The following is a 14243-nucleotide window of genomic DNA, read 5'->3' as shown; positions in this document are numbered from 1 at the left end:
CTCTCTCTCACACACACACACACACACACACAAAGACATATATGCAGCAGAAAGCAATATAAACACTCAGAAACTCAAATACACCAAAGAAACACAATCAAATACTAATGTATACACACATACTGTATATACACAAATCCAATGACCACATGCATACACACATACAGTATGCATGCAAAGACAATGACACGCAAACACACTTGACATGGCGGGTTAACAGGAGGGACGGATTGAAGATTTTCAGGATTTACACAGAATTGGTTATGCAAACATAGATGCATTCCAGGAAACAATTATTGATAATAGAGCAGGCACACACACACACACCATATGGAGTAGAAAGGCAGGCTACTACTTCATTGCTTATGAGAAACACCTGCTATTGGTAGTTTGTTGTGTGGTGTCTTTTTGATGTATCATATACTAATGTCTGATAATTCTTGCAATATTGTCTTTTTCTTGTTGATCTCATTAAAAACATCCTACATTCTTAAGTATCAGTTATTAATCAAGTATGGGCTCCACGTCATTGACTGCACAATTAGGCATCAGATTGCTATATCATATGATGTGGTTAGCTGATATGTTAAAGTTGAATGGCGCAGAAGGTAGATGACTTCCGTTTTACGGGCTCTTAACCAATTGTGCTATTTTGTGTGTTTTTTCGCTTTATTTGTAACTTGTTTTATATCTAATGTTTCTGTCACCGTCTCTTATGACCGAAAAGAGCTTCTGGATATCAGGACAGCGATTACTCACCTCGTACTGGATGAAGATTTTTTCTTTAACGAGTCTGACGCAAAGGATTTACTTCAGACACCTGGAAATGCCCTCATCCCCGTCATTCGCGTTAGAAAGAGACAGAGATATTGGGGACATAGGTAATGGGTGCCTTATAAGGATCTGATGGCGAGTGGGTAATGTGCCTCTACCATCAGTCCTATTAGCTAACGTACAAACATTGGATAACAAAATAGACAAGCTACGATCACGAATATCCTACCAACGGCACCTTAGAAAGTATAATATCTGAGGCCTCCCTACTGGCGCAGTTGTCTAAGGCACTGCATTGCAGTTGTGCCACTAGAGATCCTGGTTTGAGTCCAGGCTCTGTTGCAGCTGGCTGGGACCGGGAGTCCCATGGGGTGGCGAACAATTGGCCTAGTGTCGTCTGGATTAGGAGAGGGTTTGGCAGGCAGGAATATCCTTGTCCCATCGTGCTCTAGCGACTCCTGTGGCGGCCGGGCGCATGCATGCTGACACAGTCACCAGGTGTACGGTGTTTCCTCTGACACATTGGTGTGGCTGGATTCTGGGTTAAGTAGGCATTGTGTCAAGAAGCAGTGCGGCTTGGTTGGGTCATGTTTCAGACGACGCATGGCTCTCATCCTTCGCCTCTCCCGAGTCTGTACAGCAGTTGCAGTGATTAGACATGACTGTAACTACCAATTAGATACAATGAAAATTGGGGAGAAAAAGGGGTAATTTTTGTTTTTGGAGTTTTATCAGCATTTATTAAACAACTCCGTTTTTACCAAGTTCGTTCTCCTGCGCCTGACATCCCTGCCACCAACACACACCCATTACATGGTTAAAATACAGCTGGCGGGGTTTACACTGTATCGGCAAGATAGAACAGCTGCAACCATTAAGACAAGGGGTAGCAGTCTGTGTATATTTGTAAACAACAGCTGCTGCACGAAACCTTACATTAAGGAAGTCTCAAGGTTTTGCTCGCCTGAGGTAGAGTATCTCAGGATAAGCTGTAAACCACACTATATACCAAGAGAGTTTTCATCTATATTTCATCTATATTTTTCGTATCTGTCTATAAACCGATGCTAGCACTATGTCCGCACGGAGCTCCTAGTGGCCGGGGACTTTAATGCAGGGAAACTTAAATCCGTTTTACCTCATTTCTACCAGCATGTTAAATGTGCAACCAGAGGGAAAAAAACTCTAGACCACCTTTACTCCACACACAGAGACACGTACAAAGCTCTCCCTTCGCTTCTCCGACATCCCTGCTCTCTTGCACCTGACTCCTACACCTCTCACCTAGACGCACGTTATCACATGGTCAGATGACACAGATGCTAAGCTATAGGACTGTTTTGCTAGCACAGACTGGAATATGTTCCGGGATTCTTCCGATGGCATTGAGGAGTACACCACATCAGTCACTGACTTCATCAATGAATGCATCAATGACGTCATCCCACAGTGACCGTACGTACATACCCCAACCAGAAGCCATGGATTACAGGCAACATCTGCACTTACCTAAAGGGTAGAGCTGCCGCTTTCAGGGAGCTGGACTCAAACTCGGACGCTTATAAGAAATCCAGCTATGCTGAATCGTAGTACTACACCGGCTCCGACACTCGTCAGATGTGGCAGGGCTTGAAAACTATTACAGACTACAAAGGGAAGCGCAGCATTGAGCTGCCCAGTGACACAAGCCTACCAGATTAAGCTAAATTACTTATATGCTCGCATAGAGGCAAGGAACACTGAAGCATGCATTAGAGCCAGTGGCGATTTTAGCATGTAAATCTGGGTGGGGACAAAAAAAAAGTGGGATGCATGCCAGCAAAGCCACTACACAACACAACACTAAAAAATACATTAGTTGCACTACAACAGTGACAAATGGTGCCCACAAACTGTTAGGGCCTACATAAAGTCCCAACAGCTTACCACTGCTCCACCTGGCTTTCAGCGGAGCCTTGTCTGGCATCGAAAGAGTTCATTCAGCCTCATTTACTGCCTTTAAAAAAACATAGCTGATATGGCAGACTTGCTTAAACAAATGTGGATTCTACTGACAATTGAGATGTACAAACTATGGCATAAGGGGACGACAAGCAGATAAGAGGCAATCCATACTTTCGATTAAGACTTAATGAGTAAGTGAAGACGGACGTTGTCAATATGACTATTTGTTCAGCACTTTTGAAATGTACAACGACATTCAGAACATGGGCCATTTAAGTTAAAACCGCAGGATAAATGAATGGAGCAGATAAACAGACAATGAAAGGTCTTACAATATTTGATGATTACATTTCTCTAAAACAGGTTATGGGCTATTTGTGCACCACCAAGTTAGAACCGTAAGCAAAAATAAGAGGTGAAAATAGACCAAATTATTATGGTGAGGCACATTGAACGCCATTTGGGTCTTTACGTGTCAAAAAAGATACAAGTCATATAACACTATTTGACTCGTTAAATAAGCTTTTAATTTGACACGTCAAATTACACAATTATATCATAGAATGTGCAAGCCAAGCACGACCAATACTATCAGTAGCACTGTCAAAGCTGTACAAAATAGTAGCCAAACAAGCACACACCGGCCCACGAGCGATGTGTGTACAATATCGCGTTAGTGAGGCACATAAGCTACTAACAGCTTACTACACAATATACACTTTAGTATTACTTTCTTAGCTACAGTATACATTTCTCCCTTGCATAATACATCATTTATGCAGCAGCATACATTATATTTTTTGGACTCACCTTGTGAAGGTGGCGCAGCGGCTCTTTGTGGGCAAATTTTGTCAAAGTCTGGCATTCTCTGGATTTATGGTGGAAACTCCACAGAGCCACTCTGTTGAATAGCAGGCTAACATTAGTGGTTTCTTTGCAATGCTTGCAGTTAGGCACTTATTCCTTCCAAATGATTCATTGTTAAATTTGCAATTTCCAACTTGTGTAATCTTTATGTGCAATGGCCGATGAGCACAGATACGTTTTATCTATAATTTCTCTTCATTATTTATCTTCATATGACAAGGATTGAAAAGGATTTGCCGGTAGATTGTCAACTTGATGACAACTGATGACGACTGCTAGCTAAGACTTTGAAAGTAAGACATTGACATGATCACTCCAATCAAAGGTATTGTAGATATAACATGATTTGATGTCAGGGGTTTGTGCTCAGTCCCCTCTTGTACTCCCTGTTCACCTATGACTGCATGGCCAGGCATGACTCCAACACCATCATTAAGTTTGCAGGTGACACAACAGTGGTAGGTCAGTTATGATCACCACTTTATTTTAAGATAGTGAAATGTCAGAATAATAGTAGAGAGAATGATTTATTTCAGCTTTTATTTCTTTCATCACATTCCCAGTAGTCAGAAGTTTACATACACTCAATTAGTATTTGGTAGCATTGCCTTTAAATTGTTTAACTTGAGTCAAACGTTTCGGGTAGCCTTCCACAAGCTTCCCACAATAAGTTGGGTGCATTTTGGCCCATTCCGCCTGACAGAGCTGGTGTAATTGAATCAGGTTTGTAGGCCTCCTTGCTCGCATATGCATTTTCAGTTCTTTTCACAAGTTTTCTATAGAATTGAGGTCAGGGCTTTGTGATGGCCACTCCAATACCTTGACTTTGTTGTCCTTAAGCCATTTTCCACAACTTTGGAAGTACGCTTGTCCATTTGAAAGACCTATTTGTGACCAAGCTTTAACTGATGTCTTGAGATGTTGCTTCAATATATCGACATAGCATCATGAGGAAAGAACATGATCTATTTTATAAAGTGCACCAGTCCCTCCTGCAGCAAAGGACCCACACAACATGATGCTGCCACTCCTGTGCTTCACGGTTGGGATGATGTTCTTCAGCTTGCATGCCTCCCCTTTTGTTGTTCTGGGATTGATTTGCACTTTTCGCACCAAAGTACGTTCATCTCTAGGAGACAGTACGCGTCTCCTTCCTGAGCGTTATGGTCCCATGGTGTTTATACTTGCATGCTATTGTTTGTATAGATGAACATGATACCTTCAGGCGTTTGGAAATTGCTCCCAAGGATGAACCAAACTTGTGGAGGTCTACAATTTTTGTCTGGGGTCTTGGCTGATTTCTTTTGATTTTCGCATGATGTCAATCAAAGAGTCACTGCATTTGAAGGTAGGCCTTGAAATACATCCACAGGTACACCTTCAATTGACTCAAATGATGTCAGTTAGCCTATCAGAAGCTTCTAAAGCCATGACATCGTTTTCTGGAATTTATGACTCCAACCTAAGTGTATGTAAACTTCTGACTGTACATTGGCAATGGACCTTGTCAACTTGCAGAAGAGCATGTTCACAGTGACAATATAGCATATGTGTAATTGTCTGTCCAATTGCTCGTTGGTGTTGATTTCAGCCTGTCCATTTGGTGATGGTAAATCCCTCATTAAATACATTGGAAATGTACAATGTACACTTTTAAATTTGATCAACCACTTAAAATCTGCATATCAGCCATTATCGGAATATCCCTTCAGTGTGTCTGTGTGCTGCTTGTGTGCCAGAGGGGGCCATTGCCCAAGGAGAGAGAGCACAACATTCCAGCTGCTGGTATAAAATAATGACAGACAGACTAAATAGATAGCAAATTCAAAACATAACTTGTTGCAGTTATCTAGCTAGTTAACTATAGCTAAATAAGCATTAATGTCATTGTCACCTTTCCACTGGCACTAGGTAGCCTAAATAAATCTGCACCATTGGAAAGCTGGAATTTCCCTCTATTAAACAGTAGCTATGTAATTGCGACAATGTTACAAATATTCCAACAATAGCCTGATTGACAAATAACTTTCTGTGCATAGATCTCCCCTGGAACATTAATATTTGAGCCTTATATATAAACATGTCTAGTTAGCTTTGAAGCTGCCTACATTATTGATTTGATCCCTGATTCATTGAATGAGATAATAATTTTATAAAGACAAAAGTATGGTTGTAATGTCGCACAATTTTCTAACAAGAGTGGCAACCATCCTCCAGGATAGCTACTGGGTGTGCATGCTTTTGTTCAAGCCCTGGTCTAACCACATTGTAGGCTTAACATCAGCTCCTCAACAGGACCTTGATAAGCAGACTTATCAAGGTGTTTCAGGGCTGGATGAAAAGCCAACCCTCTGCATGTTGACAACATGTGACTAACAGTGCAGTTCTACTTTGTGGGGCGTTAAGTGCCTTGATCAAGGGCAAAACAGCTAGAGATGGTAAGCCATGGGAGCAGACACATCAGCCTTCCAGTGTCAGTAATGCTTTCTTTTTCTTGTAAGCTGTAATAATATTCATGAACATTTGGTTAAAAGGCATGAAGAAATCATGGAAAATGTGTAGGAACCCTTAACAATGAATGATCAGAGGTATCTGTACATGTATAGCATAATGTAATTTGTGAATTTCGGTGAACATAGTCTAATGGACAGACTTAGAAAAAGACAGCTCCTGCACTTCTTTCATCCCAAGCACTGTCAGCAAGCATGACATAGCTGGTTGCATGGTAACTGCGTTATTTTACATGGAACTATTACACTTGCAAGTTATCAAAACACTGTTTAGAATATCTACATAAGTCAGCAGTTTCACTCTTCTCATATTACTCTGTAGACTACAGACCGATTCAAAACTTCCTCACATTAAATCACAACTTACCCACATTAAACCACACCCCAAAGACAACTCTTGTTTGTGCTTCAGTAATGTCCGATGCATTTCTTAATGAGCACCAGAAGAAACACATGTGCAATCGGTGACTGCAGTCAAAGTTGTTGGGATGTCATGTGTGCTACTTATAACAGTACAGTCATAACATCTTAAGTATTACAAAATGTATATTCAATCAAATAAACTTCACGAAGCAAATAAGCCAGACATTTTTTTGTTGACCAAATTCGACACTATCTCTTTGACCTCCATACAAAACTCCTTGCTTGCTAGGCAAAGCAATGAGCCTCTCTCTCAGTGTTGCCAACTCCTCAGTAAGGAAAGTAGCTATTGGCTGTCCTAAAAGTTGCTAGAAGTCGCTAAATGATGTCATAACCTAATTTGCATAATTGGCAATGTGCATGTAATTGTGATGGATGCTGTAGGAGAGAGGAGTAAGGTCGTGGGAGAGACAAAAAGTGAGTAAAAAACACACTAAATATGTTTAGAACTACAAATGAGCAAGCTGCAGAGAGTGGCACACACAGCGAATAAGAACCAGATATTTGAGGCCATACTCCTCCTTCAGCGCTTTATGGACCCCATTGTTAATCCCCATCATAGCAGAGGCATTGTCAGTCCCTATCCCCAGGAGTTTCTCTTTTTTAAGACAACACTTCTCGAGGAAAGCCACAACAGCACGGGCTATAGATTTGGCATCTCCTCCCTCCAACTCAACAAGCCACAGAAATGTTGATACAATTGTCTGCTTGGTGTCACTAAAGTACCTTATCACAACCCCCAGGTACTTAGAAACACTTACATCCGTGGACGCATCGAGGAGGAGGCTGAAACGCTGGTCACCCACATCTGCGACCAACTGTTTCAGAAAGAATGGTGCTAGAACACCATTTATCATTTTTGTGCACTTTGTCCTGTGCATGTTGAAGTGGGTAGCAGCAGTGGAGTCTGAGAAAGCAGCTCTACATGTTTCTCCAATGTGATCACATGCCAGCATGGAACAGTGTTCAGCGATAGCTAATGCCATGGTGGCATCTGACTTTTTTGCAGAGTCAATTTTTTAACCATAAATGGCAGCTTGTTTTGGGTGGAACTATTATAAGGCTTTGCCTTTTGAGTATGTTTTTGAGTTGTCATGTGTTTTTTTACATCACTAAGTTTGGCTAAGAAATCAGCCTTACAATACAGGCAGTATGCCCGTGTATCATCTCCAATAAATGGCTTCAACCAGCCTTTGAATTCAGGGTTTTATTCCCACTCCTTTCTGTATTTTTGAGTGTACAGTTTAGACTGAGACATGATGAGCTAGCCAGCTAGATGTTTAGCTTATGTCACAGGGAGGCACACACACACAGTGGACAAGGTGAGTAAGTGACTGAGGCTGTTTAAGTCAAATGCAGTGTTTTATTTTTGTGCAGTTATTTATTTTAGACAAAGAACATTTTACATTTACATCCCTCCCTGAATGTAAGCCAGGGCGGGATCAGCCAGCGGCGGCTTCCCACATGCGCGATTCATTTGCAGTCTGGATGCGGAGGGGGGAACATCTCCTGCTCTGACTGCATCTGGGAGGGACTGCTGAGGACTGAAGCACTGTGAGTGCTTTGGGATGGGGGTGGGGCCCACGGAGCTCCCACTGCTTGTTGAGAAGAGTAAGAACGATACCTGCTTTCACGTCAGAGTCTCAAAGTCTACAATAAGACAAGAAAAAGTTGCTAGATTTGTCGCCAGTCGATTTAAAAAAAATGTGTCGCTAGAGGGGTCTGAATACTCGCTAAATATAGCGACAAATTCACTAAGTTGGCAACACTGCTCTCTTTTCCTCTTACTCTGGTGTAGTTCACCTTTAAAGCCCTTCCTGATAGAGGTTCATACAAATCCTGATAGTTTTGCAATTGTTAGAATGGCAGGTGTCATATTTTTTTAACAGTTTACACACATGCAGTAGTACTACGTATGTGATTATTATTTACACATAATTAAAGGTTTTACTGATTTTCAGGGCAGATTACCAGATCTTCTCACCTTCTTTCTATCTACTGTAGGAATACCTTTAAAAAAAAGCTGTTATTATAGGTTTTGTGTATTTAAAGAATCTTACAAATAATTGTAATCCTAAAAACATTATCTAAATTATCTTATCTATTTTTATTGTACCAACTTGATTGAGGCTGGCGAGATGAGGAGCAACATCAGCTTGAGAGAGGGGGAAAGCTACCACATCTTCTTCAGCTACAGAAGCACTGACTGAGTCCTACGGCCTGCAGTTCTGCTACCATGAGAGGACCTTTGTCCCCAGCTGTACCGTATTGGAGAACATGTTTGACTGAAACCAGGAGAGTCAGAAGGTGCTGCTGGTCCTTAGCCACGAGTTTGTGAGGAGCCGCTGTTCAGAGACTGTCTGGAGCGGAAGCCCGTGCTGCCTGAGCTACTGGATCAAAGAGTTCCCGTCCCTCTGTACCTCTGTCACCTCACTTACCTGGACGTCAGAGACCCAGACTTCCTCAGTAAAGTGCTCAAGGTGCTCTGCACTCCCAATCTGCAACTCCGGGGTTAATCTGTGATGCCCTTCCAGCCTCTTTCCATCTACAACGGGAAGGTCCACAGCCTCTGAGTAACATCAACAAGGAAGGGCTCCACAAATGGGAGGCACTTGGTCATTCAGGACCAGGAGAAGAATAGCAAGGCTGTACGGATGATCAACAGTGTCTCTCAGACCAAAGTGTGGCTGCGTCCTCTGTGGCTTCGGAATTCTGGTCATTATTTCCTTTTAATTTGTGTCCAATTAAGACACCCAGTAACATAATAAAAAAATCCCCATCAAAATATGTCAGATTAAGCTAGATCAACAACCAATTTCACAGAGCTTACAGAATTTTTCAAAGAATAATAGGCAATTGTTGCACAATCCAGGTGTGGAAAGCTCTTAGAGGCTTACCCAGAAAGACGCACAGCTGTAATTGCTGCCAAAGGTAGGAGTTGAATACTTATGTAAATTCGATATTTCTATACATAATGTTCAAGATATTTGCAAAAATGTCTAAAAACATGTTTTTAGTTTGTCATTATTGGGTATGGTGTATAGATGGGTAAGAGAAGAAAATATATTTAATACATTTTGAATTCAGGTATGAATATTTTCTGAAGGCACTGTACATAACAGAAACTAATATAATAGCATAGTATAATGTTACTGTAAGACGAAAAACACTACCTATTTTTTATGAGATTTTAGGATGAATTTGCAAATGGTCAAATGTTTTCTTTAATGCAGCCAAAAATCAACAGCACACACACTGGGTAAAATATGTTCTTTGATTGTAAAATAACACAGGTATGTTACAATTTCTTAACACCATCAACTGTAAGATTCACTCACTGTACCTAATTCAGAACAACACTGTACATAACTCAAGAAAATGTAAATGCATATTCCAATGAAATTGACTGAAATCAAATGATTGGCATGCAGATGCTGTATGGACATTTCACCGGTAAAACTTGAAAAACTATCATTCACAATTGACAGTGAGAAATGTGAAGGTTGGGTGACAAAAAAAGGAGTGCATAAAGTAGACGTAAAGAATCACATGCGCAGAATGTGATACAGATTTTGGACTCTAGGGAAGAGGCTCCCATGGGGGTGGGACGGGGGCAAAACGGGGTGGTTACCTTCCGAAATGCAGCTAGAGCCACATATAAACTCAACTGAAGACAAACTCTATGAAAATGTATAAAGCAAACAAATGTATTTTCATAACATTGAAACGCTGGGCTACCAACTTTTGAAGAAAGCTTGGAGTGAGATTTGCTTTGTGAATTTCATTTCCCCCTAGCACAACCCCTAAACAGATCATTATACTGTTTTAAAGCTCATTTCCAGACTGGCAGCTCTGGCTGCTCCATGCAGACTGGCAGCTCTGGCTGCTTCATGCAGACTGGCAGCTCCATGCAGACTGGCAGCTCTGGCTGCTCCATGCAGACTGGCAGCTCTGGCTGCTCCATGCAGGCTGGCAGCACTGGCTGCGCTGGGCAGACTGGCGGCACATGCGGCGCTGGGCAGACTGGCGGCACTGGCGGCGCTGGGCAGACTGGCGGCACTGGCGGCGCTGGGCAGACTGGCGGCGCTGGGCAGACTGGCGGCACTGGCGGCGCTGGGCAGACGGGAAACTCCGGCAACGCTGGAAAGGAAGGCTCTGGCAGCGCTGGACTAAGGAGCTCTGGCGCCTCTGGAATGAGGGGCTCTTGCGCCTCTGGACTGAGGGACGGGAGATCTGGCAGCACCAAACAGGCGGGAGACTCCGGCTGCGCTGGAGAGGAGGAAGGCTCCGGCAGCTCTGGAGAGGCGAGGCGCACTGTAGGCCTGATGCGTGGTGCTGGCACTGGTGGTACTTGACCGAGAACATGCACAGGAAGCCTGGTGTGTGGAGCTGCCACCGGAGGGCTGGTGTGTGGAGGTGGCATAGGATGGGCTAGACCGTGAAGGCGTACTGGAGATCTTGAGAGCAGTGCTGGCACAGGACGTGCAAGGCTAGGGATGTGCACAGGAGGCCTGGTGCGTGAGGCTGGCACCAACTTCACCAGCCGACTAACACGCACCTCAGGACGAGTATGGAGCGCTGACCCAGGTGCCATCAAATCCCCGACACGCTCCGTCGGGCGAATTCCATGTTTAAAACACCAACACAGCAACTCCCTCATTACTCTCTCCTCCAATTTCCCCATTAACTCCTTCACAGTCTCTGCTTCGCTCACCTCCAACACTGGCTCTGGTTCTGGCCTCCTCCTTGGTTCCTCACAATAAACAGGGAGAGTTGGCTCAGGTCTGACTCCTGACTCTGCCACACTCTCCCTGAGCCCCCCAATACATTTGTGGGGCTGACTCTCGGGCTTCCTTCCGCGCCGCCGTGCTTGCTTCGCCAACCTCATTCTCTCGTAACCTTCTGCACACTGCTCCATCGAATCCCAGGCGGGCTCCGGCACTCTCCCTGGGTCGACCGCCCACCTGTCTATCTCCTCCCAAGTTGTGTAGTCCAGATATTGTTGCTCCTGTTGCCGCTGTTGCTTCTCCTCATACCAGCGCCTCTCAGCTCTCGCCGCCTCCAGTTCTTCTTTGGGGCGGCGATATTCTCCAGGCTGCACCTTGGGGCGGCTACACTCCCCTGGTTTAGCCCAGGGTCCTCTCCCGTCGAGGATTTCCTCCCATGTCCAGAATTCCTTATTACGTATCTCCTGCTGCCGCTGTTGCTTCACCTGCTGCTCCTGCCTGTTGACACGCCACTTGGTCCAGTTGTAGTGGGTGATTCTGTAACGGTTCTCTTGTGGTGAAGGAGAATCGGACCAAAATGCAGCATGTAGATTGCGATCCATGTTTAATAAACAAACGTAAAACACAAATCAATTATAAACACTAGAAAACAAAGAACATAAAGAACGTAACGAAAACCGAAACAGCCTATACTTGTGTAAACTAACACAGAGACAGGAACAAGGACACTAAGGACAATCACCCACGAAACACACAAAGAATATGGCTGCCTAAATATGGTTCCCTATCAGAGACAATGATAAACACCTGCCTCTAATTGAGAACCACTTCAGGCAGCCATAGAACACCCCACTAAGCTACAATCCCAATACATACACACCACATACAAAAACCCATGTCACACCCTGGCCTGACCAAATAAATGAAGATAAACACAAAATACTTCGACCAGGGCGTGACATTGGGGGGTGAAACTTTAACATCTTTTTTTTGGGAGCTTTGACACTTTATTCAGACAGTAATGAAGTGGGGAGAAAGGCAAATGCTAGAAACAGTGGGAAAGTTGGAAGCAGGGATCCCTGCTCTCAGGTGGAAAGTTGTACGCGCAGGGGTGTGTTATCACTACACCAAGGCTTTGCACAGGAAATAATCATATTAATGGTTGATGGCAGTGGGTAACCAAATCAAAGATTGCAGTATCGTTCTCCATAGACTGCTTTCAAGGTAAGGACACAAACAGTTTGTATTTTGCAATTTGGGTGAACTCTCTCTTTCAAATAGGTCTCGAAGAAAATCCTGCTTGCTCCCCAGGAGGGTTGGCCATCCCTGATCTATGTTTCCCAAGTGCTGGGTGTTTGAAAATGTTCTTGCTATAACAATAATTTCTCAAAATCACCCAACCTTCAAGAAAAATAGAATGAATATCAATATTCAGGTGGTTTATGTCTATTAGTTGAAGATCCTTTCCATCATCTTACTCTACATAGACAAAATGTAAGTTTATGAGTTGAGTCCCCTTACCATTTCTGTCAAGCATGTGCACAACACTAAAATGTCAAAAATTACATTTGATTCCTGGAGCATAGCTTTTAGCTTTTTTGTACGACTTATTCAAAACTGTCCATGAATGGCTGCAATAATACATAGCTTCATATAATACATTTTCAAAGACACAAGTAGGCATATCAGATTACCCTGGCAAAATTGGGAAGAAGTGGAATAATAAAATAAGTGTGGAGAATAACAGTAGTGATCTTGCTGACAAGCACACGAATTGTTGATTATTTTAGACAAATGTTAATAATGATAATTGTTCCACTAATCAGCCTAAATAAAGTAAATAGATAGTAAAATCTCCTGAAAACAAGATTACATAAATCTACCCCTACACCCTAACTCAAATATTTGTATGTTTGGGGCGGCAGGGTAGCCTAGTGGTTAGAGCGTTGGACTAGTAACCGGAAGGTTGCGAGTTCAAACCCCCGAGCTGACAAGGTACAAATCTGTCGTTCTGCCCCTGAACAGGCAGTTAACCCACTGTTCCCAGGCCGTCATTGAAAATAAGAATTTGTTCTTAACTGACTTGCCTGGTTAAATAAAGGTAAAAAAAAAAAAAAAAATGTTCATTGTCCCTCCTCTGGAATCAAACTTACATTTTTCAGTTCACAATCTGTTTGACAAAATGATGTTCATAGCTACAAATCAGGTCACCCTACAGAATTACCCTGCTAAAACACACTTAACCAGCATGGCTACCACAGAATTCTGCAGCAATATGCAATCACATCTGGTTTGTGCTTAGTGGGACTATCATTTGTTTTTCAACATGACAATGACCCAACACACATCCTGTGTAAGGGCTATTTGACCAAGCAGGAGGGTGATGGGGTGCTGTATAAGATGACTTGGCCTCCACAATCATTCGACCTCAACACAATTGAGATGGTTTGGGATGAGTTGGACAGCAGAGTGAAAGAAACTCAGCCTACAAGTGCTCAGCATACTGTATGTGGGAACTCCTTCAAGACTGAATATGGATGAGAGAATGCCAAAAGTGTGCAAAGCTGTCATCAAGGCAAAGGGTGTCTACTTTGAAGAATCTCAAACATAAAACATGTTTAACACTTTTTTGGTTACTACATGATTACATATGTGTTATTTCATAGTTTTGATGTCTTCACTATTATTATACCATGTAGAAAATAGTACAAATAAAGGAAAAACCCTGGAATGACTAGGTGTGTCCAAACTTTTGACTGGTACTGTAAGTATTCAGTACCCTTTGTTATGAGACTCGAAATTGAGCTCAGGTGCTTCCTGTTTCCATTGATCATCCTTGAGATGTTTATACAACTTGATTAGAGTCCACCTGTGGTACATTCAATTGATTGGACATTATTTAGAAAGGCACACACCTGTCTATATAAGGTCCCACAGTTGACAGTGCATGTCAGAGCAAAAAACAAGCCATAAGGTCGAAGGAATTGTCCGTAGAGCTCCG

Source organism: Oncorhynchus nerka, linkage group LG5 (assembly GCF_034236695.1).
Source record: "Oncorhynchus nerka isolate Pitt River linkage group LG5, Oner_Uvic_2.0, whole genome shotgun sequence".
Taxonomy (NCBI): domain Eukaryota; kingdom Metazoa; phylum Chordata; class Actinopteri; order Salmoniformes; family Salmonidae; genus Oncorhynchus; species Oncorhynchus nerka.
Note: the sequence above shows the minus strand (reverse complement) of the source record.